Raw genomic sequence first — 16,637 nt, forward strand, 5'->3', positions numbered from 1 at the left:
ACAAAATTGATAAACCATTCGCCAGATTCATCAAGAAAAAGAGGGAGAGGACTCAATAAAATTAGAAATGAAAAAGGAGAAGTTACAACAGACACTGCAGAAATACAAAGCATCCTGAGAGACTACTACAAGCAACTCTATGCCAATAAAATGGAAAACCTGGAAGAAATGGACAAATTCTTAGAAAGGTATAACCTTCCAAGACTGAATCATGAAGAATTAGAAAATATGAACAGACCAATCACAAGCAATGAAATTGAAATTGTGATTAAAAATCTTCCAACAAACAAAAGTCCAGGACCAGATGGCTTCACAGGTGAATTCTATCAAACACTTAGAGAAGAGCTAACACCCATCCTTCTTAAACTCTTCCAAAAAATTGCAGAGGAAGGAACACTCCCAAACTCATTCTATGAGGCCACCATCACCCTGATACCAAAACCAGACAAAGATACTACAAAAAAAGAAAATTACAGACCAATATCACTGATGAATATAGATGCAAAAATCCTCAAAAAAATACTAGCAAACAGAATCCAACAGCACATTAAAAGGATCATATACCATGATCAAGTGGGATTTATCCCAGAGATGCAAGGCGTCTTCAATATACGCAAATCAGTCAGCGTGATACACCATATTAACAAATTGAAGAAGAAAACCCATATGATCATCTCAATAGATGCAGAAAAAGCTTTCAACAAAATTCAACACTGATTTATGATAAAAACTCTCCAGAAAGTTAGCATAGAGGGATCCTTCCTCAACATAATAAAGGCCATATACAACAAACCCACAGCAAACATCATTCTCAATGGTGAAAAACTGTAAGCATTTCCTCTAAGATCAGGAACAAGACAAGGATGTCCACTCTTGCCACTATTATTCAATATAGTTTTGGCAGTCCTAGCCATGGCAATCAGAGAAAAAAAAGAAATAAAAGGAATACAAACTGGAAAAGAAGAAGTAAAACTGTCACTGTTTGCAGATGACATGATACTATACATAGGGAATCCTAAAGATGCCACCAGAAAACTACTAGAGCTAATCAATGAATTTGGTAAATTTGCAAGATACAAAATTAATGCACAGAAATCTCTTGCATTCTTATACACTAATGATGAAAAATCTGAAAGAGAAATTAAGGAAACACTCCCATTTACCACTGCAGCAAAAAGAATAAAATACCTAGGAATAAACCTACCTAGGGAGACAAAAGACCTGTATGCAGAAAACTATAAGACACTGATGAAAGAAATTAAAGATGACACAAACAGATGGAGATACCATGTTATTGGATTGGAAGAATCAACATTGGGGAAATGACTATATTATCCAAAACATCTACAGATTCAATGCAATTCCTATCAAATTACCAATGGCATTTTTTACAGAACTAGAACAAAAAATCTTAAAATTTGTATGGAGACACAAAATCCTGAAGAGCCAAAGCAGTCTTGAGGGAAAAAAATGGAGCTAGAGGAATCAGGTTCCTAGACTTCAGACTATACTACAAAGCTATAGTAATCAAGACAGTATGGTATTGGCACAAAAACAGAAATATAGATCAATGGAACAGGATAGAAAGCCCAGAGATAAACCCATGCACCTATGGTCAACTAATCTATGAAAAAGGAGGCAAAGATATAAAATGGAGAAAAGACAGTCTCTTCAATAAGTGGTGCTGGGAAAACTGGACAGCTACATGTAAAATAATGAAATTAGACCACTCCCTAACACCATATAGAAAAATTAACTCAAAATGGATTAGACACCTAAATGTAAGACCAGACACTGTAAAACTCTTAGAGGAAAACATAGGAAGAACACTCTTTGACATAAATCACAGCAACATTTTTTTTGATCCACCTCCTAGAGTAATGGAAATGAAAACAAAAATAAACAAATGGGACCTAATGAAACTTAAAAGCTTTTGCACAGCAAAGGAAACCATAAACAAGACAAAAAGACAACCCTCAGAATGGGAGGAAATATTTGCAAATGAATCAACGGACAAAGGATTAATCTGCAAAATATATAAACAGCTCATGCAGCTCAATATTTAAAAATACAAACAACCCAATCAAAAAATGGGCAGAAGACCTAAATAGACATTTCTCTAAAGAAGACATACAGATGGCCAAGAAGCACATGAAAAGCTGCTCAACATCACTAATTATTAGAGAAATGCAAATCAAAACTACAATGAGGTATCACATCACACCAGTTAGAATGGGCATCATCAGAACATCTACAAACAACAAATGCTGGAGAGAGTGTGGAGAAAAGGGAACCCTCTTGCACTGTTGGTGGGAATGTAAATTGATACAACCACTATGGAGAACAGTATGGAAGTTCCTTAAAAAGTAAAAAGAGAGTTACCATATGACCCAGCAATCCCACTACTGGGCATATACCCTGAGAAAACCATAATTCAAAAAGACACATGCACCCCAATGTTCATTGCAGCACTATTTACAATAGCCAGGACATGGAAGCAACATAAATGCCCATCAACAGATGAATGGATAAATAAGATGTGGTACATATATACAGTGGAATATTACTCAGCCAGAAAAGGAACGAAATTGGGTCATTTGTAGAGACATGGATGGATCTAGAGACTGTCATACAAAGTGATGTAAGTAAGAAAGAGAAAAACAAATATTGTATATTAATGCATATATGTGGAACCTAGAAAAATGGTACAGATGAACCAGTTTGCAGGGCAGAAATAGATACACTGATGTAGAGAACAAACGTCTGGCCACCAAGGGGGGAAAGTGGCCGGGGGGGTGGTGGTGTGATGAATTGGGAGATTGGGATTTACATATATACACTAATATGTATAAAATGGATAACTAATAAGAACCTGCTATATAAAAAAATAAATAAAATGAAACACTAAAAAAAAATACACTTTCAGTCTGGTCTAGTTTAAGGGTATTTTGTCTTTATTTCATAGGAGAAAACTAATAAATAAAATCCTCTGAATAGTTCAGCCCTAAAAAAAAAAAAAAGAATCCTAATATGTGTCAAATTCTCTTTTAAGCACTTTAGATGTACTGTTTTATTAAATCTTTCCAGCAAGCCTGTCAGTAAGTGGCCATTATAATCCCTAATTTTTAGAAGATAAAAGTGAAGCACAGAAAAGGCCAACTGCCTTCCAAGGTCCTTCACTCATCCTTTCCTTAATTCAGAAAATAGTGAGTTTCATGCAGTGTCAGCCACTGTTCCAGACATTAAGGTGACAGCAGGGACAAAATTATTCCCTCCTCCAGCTCACCTTCCAGGGTGGGAGAAAGACAATAGACATAAATGATAAAGTCTAGAAATTTTAAAGTCTGTTAGAGGAAATTGTGTCATGGAGAAATGAATTAGCAGATTGCGAGAGTCCAACGGTGCTGCACTGTTGGCAATTTTAAATCGGGCCATCAGGGAAGGCTCTGCTAGAAAGTGACATTAAATAGAAACATGAAGAAGATGACATAAGACACGTGGATTATGCGGCAAGGGCAGTCCAGGCAGAGGGAACAGCTGGTGTTAAGGCCTGAGGGAGGCACGTGCCTAGGAAGTTCATGGAACAGCCCAGGGACCAGCCTGTCTGTCTGTCTGTCTCTCACACACACACACATTTCACCAAAGTGTCCCAGGTGTCTATAACAGTGCCTGGCATGTAGTAGGCACTCAATAGATATTTGATGAATGAATGAATGACTAGCTGAGAGGGAGAATAGTAGGAGTAAAGACAGAGAAGGCATAAGAGCTGGACTGTGCAGAACTTGGAGCCATTGTAAAGGCTGGCTTTGACTTTGAGTGGATGGGCAGTCCCTGGAGAGATTTGAACATAACCAAACTTCAGTTTTAAAAGGATCACTCTGGCTGCTGAGCTGAGAATAGACTGAAGAAGGATGAGGGCAGAAGTAAGGAAAGCAGTTAGGAGGCCATTGAAATAACCCAAGCAAGTGATGTTGTTCTCTCAGGCCAGGATGCAGCTATGGAGGGGAGACGTGGTCTCAGTTTTTTTTGTTTTTTTTTTTAAGAAATTCATGTTCTTTAATTTATTTATTTATTTATTTTTGGCTGTGTTGGGTCTTCGTTTCTGTGCGAGGGCTTTCTCTAGTTGCGGCAAGTGGGGACCACTCTTCATCGCGGTGCGCGGGCCTCTCACCATTGCGGCCTCTCTTGTTGCGGAGCACAGGCTCCAGATGCGCAGGCTCAGTAATTGTGGCTCACGGGCCCAGTTGCTCCGTGGCATGTGGGATCTTCCCAGACCAGGGCTCGAACCCGTGTCCCCTGCATTGGCAGGCAGATTCTCAACCACTGCGCCACCAGGGAAGCCCCGTGGTCTCAGTTTTGAAGGTGAAGAGATCCAGTAAGGGAGGAGCTCAGAAAGACATTCTGAAAGATGGAACTTGGATTCAATTCAGGGAGTCTGTGTCCAGAGCCAACCCAGCTGCTTAAACCAAGCAGTTTGCTGAGAAATAAAAGAGCTGAGGGCAACACACCTGGCCTTGTAGCTTAAACTGAAGAGTGAGCTCTGTTCTCTGGCAGTTCTGGCCACTGCTGCTGATAGGGAATTTTTGTGTGAATTGGCAGGCACCCTTCAGAGTGGATTCCTTCATGAAATGCACCCATTAGAGATCAGAACACTGCTGGATTTCACCCCCATGCCCTCCCTCCTGCCTCAGCAGTTCCTTTGCCTCAACGCTGCATCAAGCACATCCAGATGGTTACTTCCTGGCAGTGCTGGGAAGAGCGAGCCACTCTGATGATGATGCACCAGTCATTAGAGAGGATGCTTGATCAAATTGGTCCAGCTCTATACCCCTGGGGACCAGCAAAAAAGGAAAAAAAAAACCCCAAAAAACCCACTACATTTCATATGGAGGATAAATGTCAAAAAATAGTTAAGAAAACTTTAGTGGAAAAAATAATAGTGGGGAGAGGGTAAGGAGGCAATTTTGTTTTACTAGATTTTCTAAAAAACATAAAGCCACTGTAACTAAAACATAGTAGAAGTTCACAAATAGGGAACTTATGCTGTGATAAGGATGGTATTACAAGTCAATGGGAAAAGGGTGGTTTGTTTAAATAAAGACTGCTGGAACAATTGCCAGTCAAACAGGGAGGGAAAGTTAGATCCTTCCTTTCACCTACATAAAAAAATAATTTCCATGAGGACTGAAATATTTAAAGATAAAAATGTATAACAATAACTACTTAGAAGAAAACCTATGAAAATATTTGCATGCCCTTGGTGTTTGTGGCAGTGGTATGTGTTGGGAGTGGGTTTCTTATGCAAGACAGGAAACTCAAAAAAAAAAAGGAAATGAAGAAACATTTGACTATGTAAATATTTTAAATACAACAAAAAGACAATAAGCAAAGTAAGAAAACAAAGAATAGACTGTGAAAAATCTTTAAAGCACATCTAACAGGTAAATAATTCCAGCATATACTATATAAATAGCTCCTGTAAATTGACAATATAAAAAGAAAAAGGCCAACTAAAAAATTGTCAAACAATAAAAATTTTCTAAAAGGGGAAATTCTGATGCTCATAGATACATTAAAAGAAGTTCAACTTTACAATTAGCAGGGACATTACAATTAAAGTAACAATGAGTTAACATTTTGCCAACAGGTGGTAAAAAGTTTAGAAGAATGTTACATCCAATGCTAGTTGAGGGGGTGAGGGGAGGGCAAGCCGGAAATTCTATAAATTGTTAATAACAATGGGCACTGGAATTACTGCCACTTTTTGAAAATTAATTTGGCAAACTCTGTTAAAATTTAAAATATATGCATCCTTCTACTCACCAATTCTAGTTCTGGAAATTTATCCTGCAGAATTAAATTGTATAGAATTAAAAGTATACTTACTGGGCTTCCCTGGTGGCGCAGTGGTTGAGAGTCTGCCTGCCAATGCAGGGGACACGGGTTCGAGCCCTGGTCTGGGAAGATCCCACATGCCGCGGAGCAACTAGGCCCGTGAGCCACAACTACTGAGCCTGCGCGTCTGGAGCCTGTGCTCCGCAACAAGAGAGGCTGTAATAGTGAGAGGCCTGCGCACCGCGATGAAGAGTGGCCCCCACTTGCCTCAACTAGAGAAAGCCCTCACACAGAAACAAAGACCCAACAAGCCAAAAATAAATTAATTAATTAATTAATTTAAAAAAAAAAAAGAATAAACTCTCTTTTAAAAAAAAATTCATTAATAAAAGAATGGTTAAAGTAACTGGATTGTATCCAGCCTGTGGAGTATTATGCAAGTATTTAAAAGAATGCTTTAGCACTGCATCAGTTTTCCTATTAGAATATTCATTATGGGTTGTAAATGATCAAAGCACCTTGCAGAAAAACACGAATAGAATTATTCTATGTCTATAAAAAACAACTACATCCCATAACATGTATCTGACTATCTTTTTATATTATGGTTATATAAGAATGCACTAGAGGTTATTAAAATCTGATAGAGGCGGTAGAGGAACATATTTGAGAAAGGAGAGATGGTTTTGAGACAGATGAGAGAGGAAGAGACTACAACATAAAAAATACCCTGGCATTGTGCAAGAGAAAGAGTAAACTAGAAAATTCTATTACTAGAAGAGCAAATGTGTAAAACTAAATATGAATGTTGACAAGGATAGTAGGTAACATGGAAAAATGGGAACACTATCTTGATTGGCTACAAAAAAAAAAAGTCATCCTTTGCTAACAAACCTCATAACGCATCCCTCAAAGTGGTGTTATTTATTTCCTCAACTTACTAACAGCAACACCTCTCTGCAATGTCTCATGATACTTGCAAGCAATCGCCATTCTTCACTTCCTGAATCTCTTTTCAAATCTACACACAGTGTAAATCCCCCATCTTTTCTTCTCTTAAAAAAAAATAAAAATAAAAAAATCTGAAACCTAAACTGCTAGCTCTTTAGCTTTATTTATTTATTTATTTTTGGCCCCACCACGCATCTTGCGGCATCTCAGTTCCCCGATGGAACCCTGTCCCGTGAGTGAAACTGCCGAGTCCTAACCACTGGACAGCCAGGGAATTCCCTAGCATTTTTAAAGACTAATTTTTATTAATTTGGAGAAACTCAGCTTCAGTTTGAAACTGAAGTTTAAAAACATTATCCAAATTCCTTAAAACAACCACATTTAAAATGATAGCTAAAATTAAAGTCTGCATGTAGAAAAATAAATAGGTTTCATCTTTAATAATAAACTAAAATAACATATAGTGAGCATCTGTTATTTATCAATGGTTTTATCACCTTATTTAATCAATAAATAAGATGCAATATCATCTTATTTACTCTCCGCAGATAACCTGTGGTGGTATCCGTGAAGTAGATTTTTATAATTCCTGACTCAGATCTTAATGATTATGGCTCCTTCCATGCTTATGGCCAAGTGTGAACAACTAGGAAATCTCTGTCCTTAGAAATACTGTCACCCTCTAATTAGAGGCCCCGGACTGATGGGTAAAATGTTGAATGGAAATGTTACTGACCCTGAGACGAGCGTATACAGCATATATTTAGGTGGTTCACAATCTGAAGATGAAGCCCTTTCTATGTGACTAAAGAAGAGCCCTGGCAGCTGCTTCTGGAAGTCCCCAGCCTCTCTGTGTTTGCTTTCTCCTGCCCCACCACATCCTTAACCTTTATTAAAGCTCTACGTGAGTATACTCTGTGGGGCCTTGTGAGCACTTTCAGTTATCCAACACCGCTGCACCATGACTCACACTGAAAACTGAGCTTTCACTCAACTAACTTGTGTGGAAACCAACCATGCCCCATTCTCACACAGTTATTGGAAAATGGTTGTCATAGTGGTTAGGAATGAAACCGAGCAGGACCCTGTGGGACTCCTGGGCACAAAAGGAAACAGACTTCATTCAGCCTCCATGACTTTCCCTGAGTTCCAAAGGGCGGGTTCAAACAGTTGCTAAACATGAAAGGTAGAGGATGTGGAGACAAGGGAGGAACAGTCAAGAGTAACAAGAGTGCAGCCTTGGGGCAGGGTCCCGGTTCCGCCTCAAGGCATATACATAACAATACCTTTGAGCTGTTTTGCAGATACTGAAACCCCCACCAGGTGGGAGGAGTTAACTGTGTGCTGCCCACAAGCCCGTAGAGCCCTGACAGAAAGTTGGAACCAGAAGGTTGATGATGCTGACTCCCGCTTACCTCACCACCAACCAATTGGAAGAATGTCCACGAGCTGATCACACCCTCCTCTTTGAACCATTACTATAAGACTCCTCTCTACACCCTCCAGATTGGGACACACCGTTTTAAGGGCATTTAGCCTGCTGTGGCCCCCTTTGCCTGGTTAAGCAATAAACCTATTCTTTTCTACTTCACCCAAAACTCTGTCTCCAAGATTCAGTTCGGTACCAGGGTACAGAGGCCGAATTTTGGCTACAGTCACGTCCTTCAAGGGGTGGTTCCATCCTCAGGTTCAAAAGGTGGGTCCTAATGAGGACCAACTACAGAATTTTCAGAGTCTAATGCAAAATAAAAATGGGAGGGGCTTCCCTGGTGGCGCAGTGGTTGAGCGTCTGCCTGCCAATGCAGGGAACATGGGTTCGAGCCCTGGTCTGGGAAGATCCCACATGCTGCGGAGCAACTGGGCCCGTGAGCCACAATTACTGAGCCTGCGCGTCTGGAGCCTGTGCTCCGCAACAAGAGAGGCCGCGATAGTGAGAGGCCCACGCACCGCGATGAGGAGTGGCCCCCGCTTGCCACAACTAGAGAAAGCCCTCGCACAGAAACGAAGACCCAACACAGCCATAAATTAATTAATTAATTAATTAATTAAAAAAAAAAAAAAGACTGGTCTCGTTTTAGATTTAAAAAAAAAATGGGATCTCATTATTCAGAAGTTATGAAAAATTTTGAAATGGTGACAGCAGAGCATTAAACCAAGTGCAAGACCCTTGTAAACACGGGATCCTATGTGACTGCAACAGGTCACCAGCACATGAAGCCAGCTCTGGTCCTGATCTAATTACAATTAGGGATGCCAGACCTTTCCAAGTCATGAGGAGAAATCTTCCAAGAAGCTTCTAGGAAGTTTTTTTTCTCACTACCAAGAGCTATACACATGGCCAGAGTCATGCTCTTTTCCCTTCAATCTTTGTGCTGTCCGGAGGAGGTGGCTGGGCTGTTGCTAGTAGCCTAAGGATGACACTGCGAAACCAAAGATGGGAGCAAGTAAAGATGGCGAGAACCATGCCCTTGATCGTGGTCTAAAATCTGATCAACCAACCCTGCAGTTCCCCGTCCACTGGACCCCATGATAGATGAGATCATCCATTTCCTTAGCGATTAAACCAACTTGAATTGGAGTTTTCTGTTCACTGGAAGTGAAACCATCCTTCTCAACTGAATCAAAGGCGTCCCAAGGTAGCTACTATTATTTCTCATTTTAGAGATGTGAAAACGAAAAGGCAGAGAGGCCACTCTGCTCTATGTCCTAAAGCAGATACATGACAGAGCTAGGATTTAGTCCCAGCTCTGCTTTGTACACCTAATTTCATGTGAATAGTGTCACTGGACTTGTGCTATACAGCAGCCCTGCTCTAAAGATGGACGCTTTTCAACTTCCAACATTTTCCCCTTTTAAAGGCAGAGGCCATGTTCAATGCTAGAAGCAAAGCAAAGTAATTTATTCAGATGTGTGATCCCCTAGACTTCTTTTGAAACTTTCCCTGTTGATAGAAAAATTCTTAATGAGTGAAAATATATGAAAAAGAAAGATACACCCGAAACATAATATATCTTCCATTAGGACTGGCTCCATAAGTTACAGAACCGCATGCAAAATGAAGCGTGGGGCCCCTTGTTCAAAACATTAAGCATTTTAAGACAGTGACAGCAGAGTATTAAGCCAAACATAGGGCCCTCCTAAGTGCAGGGCCTCCTTTAACTGTTCAGGTCACACACCCCTGAAGCCAGCCCTGCCTTCGGTTAATTCTTTTCATTGAAAAGCCAATTGTGGGCTTCCCTGGTGGCGCAATGGTTGAGAATCTGCCTGCCAATGCAGGGGACACGGGTTCGAGCCCTGGTCTGGGAAGATCCCACATGCCGCGGAGCAACTGGGCCCGTGAGCCACAATTACTGAGCCTGCGCGTCTGGAGCCTGTGCTCCGCAACAAGAGAGGCCGCGATAGTGAGAGGCCCGTGCACCGCGATGAAGAGTGGTCCCCGCTCGCCGCAACTAGAGAAAGCCCTCACACAGAAACGAAGACCCAACACAGCCATAAATAAATAAAAATTAAAAAAAAAAGAAAAAGAAAAAAAGAAAAGCCAATTGTATTAGTTTCCTATGGCTGCTGTAACAACTTACCACACACTTGGCCACTTAAAACAACACACATTTATTATCCTATGGTCTGGAGACCAGAAGTCCAAAATAAGCTAAAGTCAGGGTATCAGCAGGGCTGGTTCCTTCTGAAGGTTCCAGGAAAATCTATTCCTTGTTCCTCCCAGTTTCCGAAGGCTGCTGGTATTCTTTGACCCATAGCCCCACATCATATAGCCCTTTTCCTCTGTTTCCTTCATCACATTGCCTTCTCTCTGACTCCTGACTCCTCCTGCACCCCTCTCATAGAAACCCTTGTGATTACCCCATCCCTACCTGGGTAATAAAGGATAATACCCCCGTCTCAAAATCCTTAACTTGGTCACATCTGTAAAGTCCCTTCTGCTACATAAAGTTCCAAGAATTAGAACAGGACCCCTTTGGAGGGCCATATTCAGTCTACCATACCAATATAATCCTCTTTTTCAATGTCTAGTGTGCTTCTAAAGCAGCCCAGACAGGTAGTATCATGAAATCATTGAGTTGGAAAGGATTTTGAGTTCTCTAACTGCTGGAAATTCCCAACTAAATATCTCATGGGCACACAAACTATTTCCAAAATGGAACTTGCCCTTTTTTCTACCCATCAATAGCCCTGTTGCCACTTTGGTAGGTGCTATCTCAGCAAATGGTTCAAAAATCTATACAGTTGTGCAAGACGGAAACGTAAGAGTCATCCTGGATTCTTTTCTCTGCCTCATGCCCCACTCCCACCCTCATTTCCAGCTAATCCCCAAGTCCTGCTAATATATAGCCTCAAAAATTTTCTAGAATCTGTTTCATCCCTGCCATTGTCAAGCTTAGGCCCTCATTATCTCCTCTAACTGCTGTCCCTGCCTCTATTTTCTCTCCATTCCAATACATCTTCTAAAGATCTGTAAAAGAGTATTTACTACAGCACTGTTAAAAGCACCAAAAAATGGGAAATATCCTAAATTTCTGAAATTAGAGAGCCATATTCATGATATAGTCATAGAATGGAATCCCAGATGGCATTGAAATGGATAAATTAGAGTTATGTGCATCAAAACAGATAACAAAAATATGATACTGAGCCAAAGACAGGTAGCAGAATATGTACGTTATGAATATATATACACAGATACATATATGTAACATATATACATATACATATGTGTATATAAAGTTAAACACATGTAAAACAGTACTCTGTATTATTTAGGGATCATACATAAGTAGTAAAGGTACATAAACATTCATCAAAATGATGAACACAAAATTCAGGATGGGGGTGACATTAGCAAAATGGTGGAAGAGAAAGCTCTAGACCCTCTTTCCTCCAATAGACACATCATATAGACCAGTTCCCTTTGTGAGAAATCCAAAACTCAGGATGATATTTTCACGAGGGAAGGATGGGGACAATGTGTATGGGGGAAGGACAGAGGTGGCTTCAGGAATATCTGCAATGTTTATGTTTTGTCTTGTAGGAGGAGGATATCTCAACTAAATATAGTACAGACATTAGGAGTGTCTAAAGCTGGGTGAAAAGTATGTGGATGCTTGTTAAATATGCTGACAATATCTTGAAATATCCCATAATCTAAAAGGAGGTTGAAAGCCCCAAGAAGAAAGAAATCCACATTGTGGCTTTCATGAGTCTCCCAGCATAAATAACAGCTCCTACCCAATTAATCCAGAGTCATCAGGCCCTGCCATGTTCCCTAATCTTCACACTTCATTATAATAAATGGAAGACAATCAAAGATCACTAGACATTTGAGGAAAACTTCTCATTGAAAACAAGAGAATAAAATGATCCCCAACGAAAGAAACTCTTTTTAAAATTCTCAGTAGTATAATCCTCAGAGATTAAAGAATATACTGCATTCATAACATTCTATAGAAAAAAATTATATATATATATATATATTTCTATCGGAAGATAAAAATTTTATTTATTTATATATATATATATATATATATATATATATATATAAAGATAAAAAAATCTAAGAAATCTTCCAGAAAGTAAATAGAAAGGGAAAAAGGTAGAAAATACAAGAGACTGAGAGGCATAGCAGATCAATCCTGAAGTTTCATTATCTGAATAATAATATAATAATTAAGATGATGACAGAAATAGATACTATAAGGAAAACAAGAATTAAAAAAAAAAAAGTAAATTTTAGAATTGAAGGACATAAGTCTCTAGATTGAAAAGCTATATTAATTGCACAGAACAATTGATAGATAGATAGATATCATCACAAATGATAAAGAGAAAAATCTAAAGGTTCCAGAGAGAAGGAAGGGTAACAGTTTACATATAAAGGAAATAGAAGTAGGTATCAAAGTTCTCATCCACACTGAAGCCAAGAAAACAATAGAGCTGATCATCCAAAGCTTTGATGAAATTTTATTTTCAACCTAGAATAACCCATTGGCATCATATAAGGGATGAAAAAGACAGCTTTAGACATTCAAGGCTTCTGAAAACTTACATCTAAAACTCTTTCTAGTAGGTTATTTGAGATAATCTCTGGCAAGAAAAAGAGTAAGCAAACAAACAAGCAAGCAACAAACAGAAAACTAAGGGATTCCAGTATCCAGGGTCTTAACAAAGAAAAAAGGAAAGAAATGAACTAAGATCAGAGGATGACCCAGTGGGAAGCAGGTATAGATACAAGTGCAGATTAGAACTGAGGTCAAAAGGTCTCAGGAAGGAGATTTGGGAGTTGGGAGAGCCGGAGGGAACTTTTTAGAACAGCCTATTGGATACAGTGGTTGGAAAAGATTTCAAGTATATTTCTTTTCAGTAATGAAAGAAAACCTGCAAAGAAATTCCATGAAAATCAGAAACTCACAATCATGTAATCACAATTGTGTAACTACTTTGACTTTCCCCTTGTATAGTCCACCTAAAAGAAAGGGACAAGGACAATTATGGCTACAGAACAGAATGTAAATGTTCAGCCTTGAAAATGTAAAAGTTGAGGATGTAGAAGCCAGAGGGGGGCATGGAGAGGAGGACTGAGGAAAGGCACTGGGTGGGGGTGGGAGGCGGTTATCTCCATCATATAAAACTAGGAGCAAAAGTTCTGTCTCTATAGTGGAAAAAGAAATTAAAGTGTAAGCACATTATTGCAAATTGCAAGGACAACCAAAAGAGAAAAACAAAGAGAGGAATGATTGTATATGATAATTCCAGGGAGGTGAAGTGATGATTCCTGTAAAAGAAGTAATTCCTCTTCTATCGTTGCAGAATAGAGAATTCCTAAAATTGATAAATCGAAAAAGAACTTTATATTCCTGTTATTTAGCCATATGGAACTAATCTTATGTGATAGCCTAAAGAATTAAAAGTGGAGTTAGTTAGAAGCCCCTAGAATAATATCTGCCTGGCATGTAGCCATCCTCAGTCAATATTGATTTAATAAATGAACAGTTGAGAAGGGATGGAGTAGTGTGGACAGTTGTATTTTTGTCTTTCCATTCCATTGGATTTTTTAGCCATAAGCATGCATGACTTTAAAAAAATACAGAGAAAGACAAACACTGTATGTTATCACTTATATGTGGAATCTAAAAAATAAAACAAACTAGTGAATATAACAAAAAAGAGGCAGACTCACAGATATAGAGAACAAACTAATGGTTACCAGTGGGGAGAGGGAAGGGGTAGGGGCACGATAGGGGATGGGGATTAAGAGGTACAAACTACTATGCATAAAATAAATAAGCTGCAAGTATATACTGTACAGCACAGAGAATATAGCCAATATTTTATCATAACTGTAAATGCAGTAATCTATAAAAATTTTGAATTACTACACCTGAAACTAATATAATATTGTAAATCAACTATACCTCAATAAAAAAACTCTAATATTATCACACTACACGCTAAAATTTCTATGAAACAAAAAAAAGTTATCAAAATTTTAAGCATTAAGGATTTGAACATGAACCTCTCCCAAAGAAAAATAAATTCACTGTTTTAAAAAACATATATCATGTTTTGGTTTGAGAACAGTTTGTATAAAATACAGATCAAAATACAAAGTACATTCTGCAGTACTGAAAATACAGTTTTCATGAATGGATATTTGGAATTCTTGCATTTTTCACTTAAAATTAACTGGCTTCTTATCTATAATTTTCACAGTTTTATTTATAAAATGATAAGAAAGAATTTCCAACTAGTATTTGCAAGTACTTCTCTGCAAATAACACATCCCTGGTGTGGGGAGTCTTTATTTCCAATTAATGTAAAGCCAAATTGGATAAAATTATAATATTGGATATAATTTTCTCTTTTTATTATTTTTAATTACTTCAGGAATCTTGATATAATACCTATGAATGTGGATCATATACCTGCAACTCAGGTCACTAGGAAATCTCATCTTGAGGCTTGAATATGCTGAAAAATTATAATTTTTTACTCCCATTTTCTTGCATTTCAACATCAGCATTCTCTTGGCCTTCTTATTTTGTCTGTTAGTTATTTTGGGTATTCATTAAATAATCTGCAATTATGAAGAAATGGTTCAAAACTTCATAATGATCACCATCCCGCTGGGGAGCAATATCTAGCTGAGTGAATGACCTGCCAGCTGACAGCTTGATTCTGACTGTGCTCATCTGACCATCAGAAACCACGATATGCATGTAGAGCTCTCAAAGTTGTCTGTTTTAAAGGCAGCAAGAAGAGAAGATATATCATCCTTTACTCTAAGATTCCAATAAAAATGGTGAGAGCATCCCAATGGTAGGAGATGCAATGGTGCTCAATTTATAGCTGGGAATTTTTGAAGGGGTTGGAGTGGGAAGACAAAGATCACTTCTATTTCTTCTGCAGACTTTACCCTCTGAGTTGTTGCTTCTGCTGACTTATTTGAAATTGTAGATCATCCAACACATACTGTTCATTCTTCATATCATGTTGGCTCATGCTTTGCCCATTCCCACCATTTACTTTTCCCAGCAACAGTGGATGGGTTCAGATTGGGTTTTACTGTGAGTGACAGGAAATCCAAAACAGCAGTGTATTTCCCTCTTAAGTAAATTAAATCGGGGTAATCACTGAATGGTAGGTATGGTAGCTCCATGATTGTCAGGAACCCAGGCTCCTTCTACCTTGTTGCTTCACCAACCTCAACAAGTTATATTTACTTTTATGGTCCATAATAGCTGTTAAAGCTCCAGCCATTACCTCTTCATCCCTTTATTCAAGCCAACAGAATATAAAAAGGGGCAAAGAATTGCACTTGCCTTCCTTTAAGAACACTGCTAGATGTCATGTATACTCTAGTTCTACTTGCTTTTCCTTGACTAGAACCTAGTGACATGATCATACCTACCTACAAGCAAGACTTGGAAATTTAATCTTTCTTTTGAGCAGAAAGAAATTGGAAGAGGCTTATTACTAAGAAAAAAAAAAAGGAAACAACTAGAAGACTCTGCTACCATTGTGATCTTAAACTGATGGCAAGTGCCAGTGGGCTGCTTATGAATGCTTTACAGAGTACTCCTAAGGAAAGGAGCTTGTAAAAGGCTACAGGTTTACATGCCCAGCTAAAAGTAGGCTTCTTGTAAGGAAGAAGAAGGAAGCAGACACTGGGAGAAACCTGGCAGCTTCCAACATAACCACAAATGCTGAGTTGTGTGTATCAGACTTTTCCTAAAGAGTCAGGGCAACAGAGGATGTTTACATAAAACAGTGAAAAACACTGACTGTAATCTTAAAGTCTGTGACCATCCAACTCCTGGGAATTGATCACAGGTCACAGGGCACCTTAGGGTAAATTCTCCAGTCTTCACCCCCTCTCACTTCTCTGATCTTTTCTCTCAAGTCTTCAGAACCTCGAATTCCTGGGAGCGACATCATTCTGCATAAGAAATCAACTCTCAGCTTTAGGTGTGGAAAGTGAGGTCCCAAAGTCAAGATCTAGAATTTTATTTTCCCTAACAAAGGCAGTTTTTCCCCAAGAGGATTTCTAGTTCCAGTCATCATTGAAGTAATGTTTCCACCCAATTTAACTTGTTTGTTAAATAAATGAATGGTCCAAACTTTTCTCTACAGGGTTCCTGGATAAAATGGAAAGATAAATTCTGGGTACTATAATCTCCATACTTGTATTCTCAGCATACAAAGGTGAGCAAAATAAAAATGATGTTTGTTCTCATGGGTCTTACCATCTAGTACCATCCAGTACCACCCAGATTTTGTGAACAAGTGGATCTCAAGACACCTGCCACCCACACATTTCTTAGACAGATAGCAAGAATTTG

The 16,637-nt window shown here is 38.8% G+C and overlaps 1 long non-coding RNA gene across 1 annotated transcript; it reads left to right on the forward strand.

The window, feature by feature from the left end:
• The first annotated feature begins 242 nt into the window (after positions 1-242).
• On the forward strand, positions 243-8,811 carry LOC309627531. The gene is made up of 2 exons (XR_014243795.1): positions 243-4,028; positions 4,363-8,811. It is a non-coding gene; the product is annotated as an uncharacterized lncRNA (long non-coding RNA).
• The last annotated feature ends 7,826 nt before the right edge of the window (positions 8,812-16,637 follow it).

The sequence above is a fragment of the Balaenoptera borealis genome (assembly GCF_965194805.1).
Source record: "Balaenoptera borealis genome assembly, chromosome: 4".
NCBI lineage: Eukaryota > Metazoa > Chordata > Mammalia > Artiodactyla > Balaenopteridae > Balaenoptera > Balaenoptera borealis.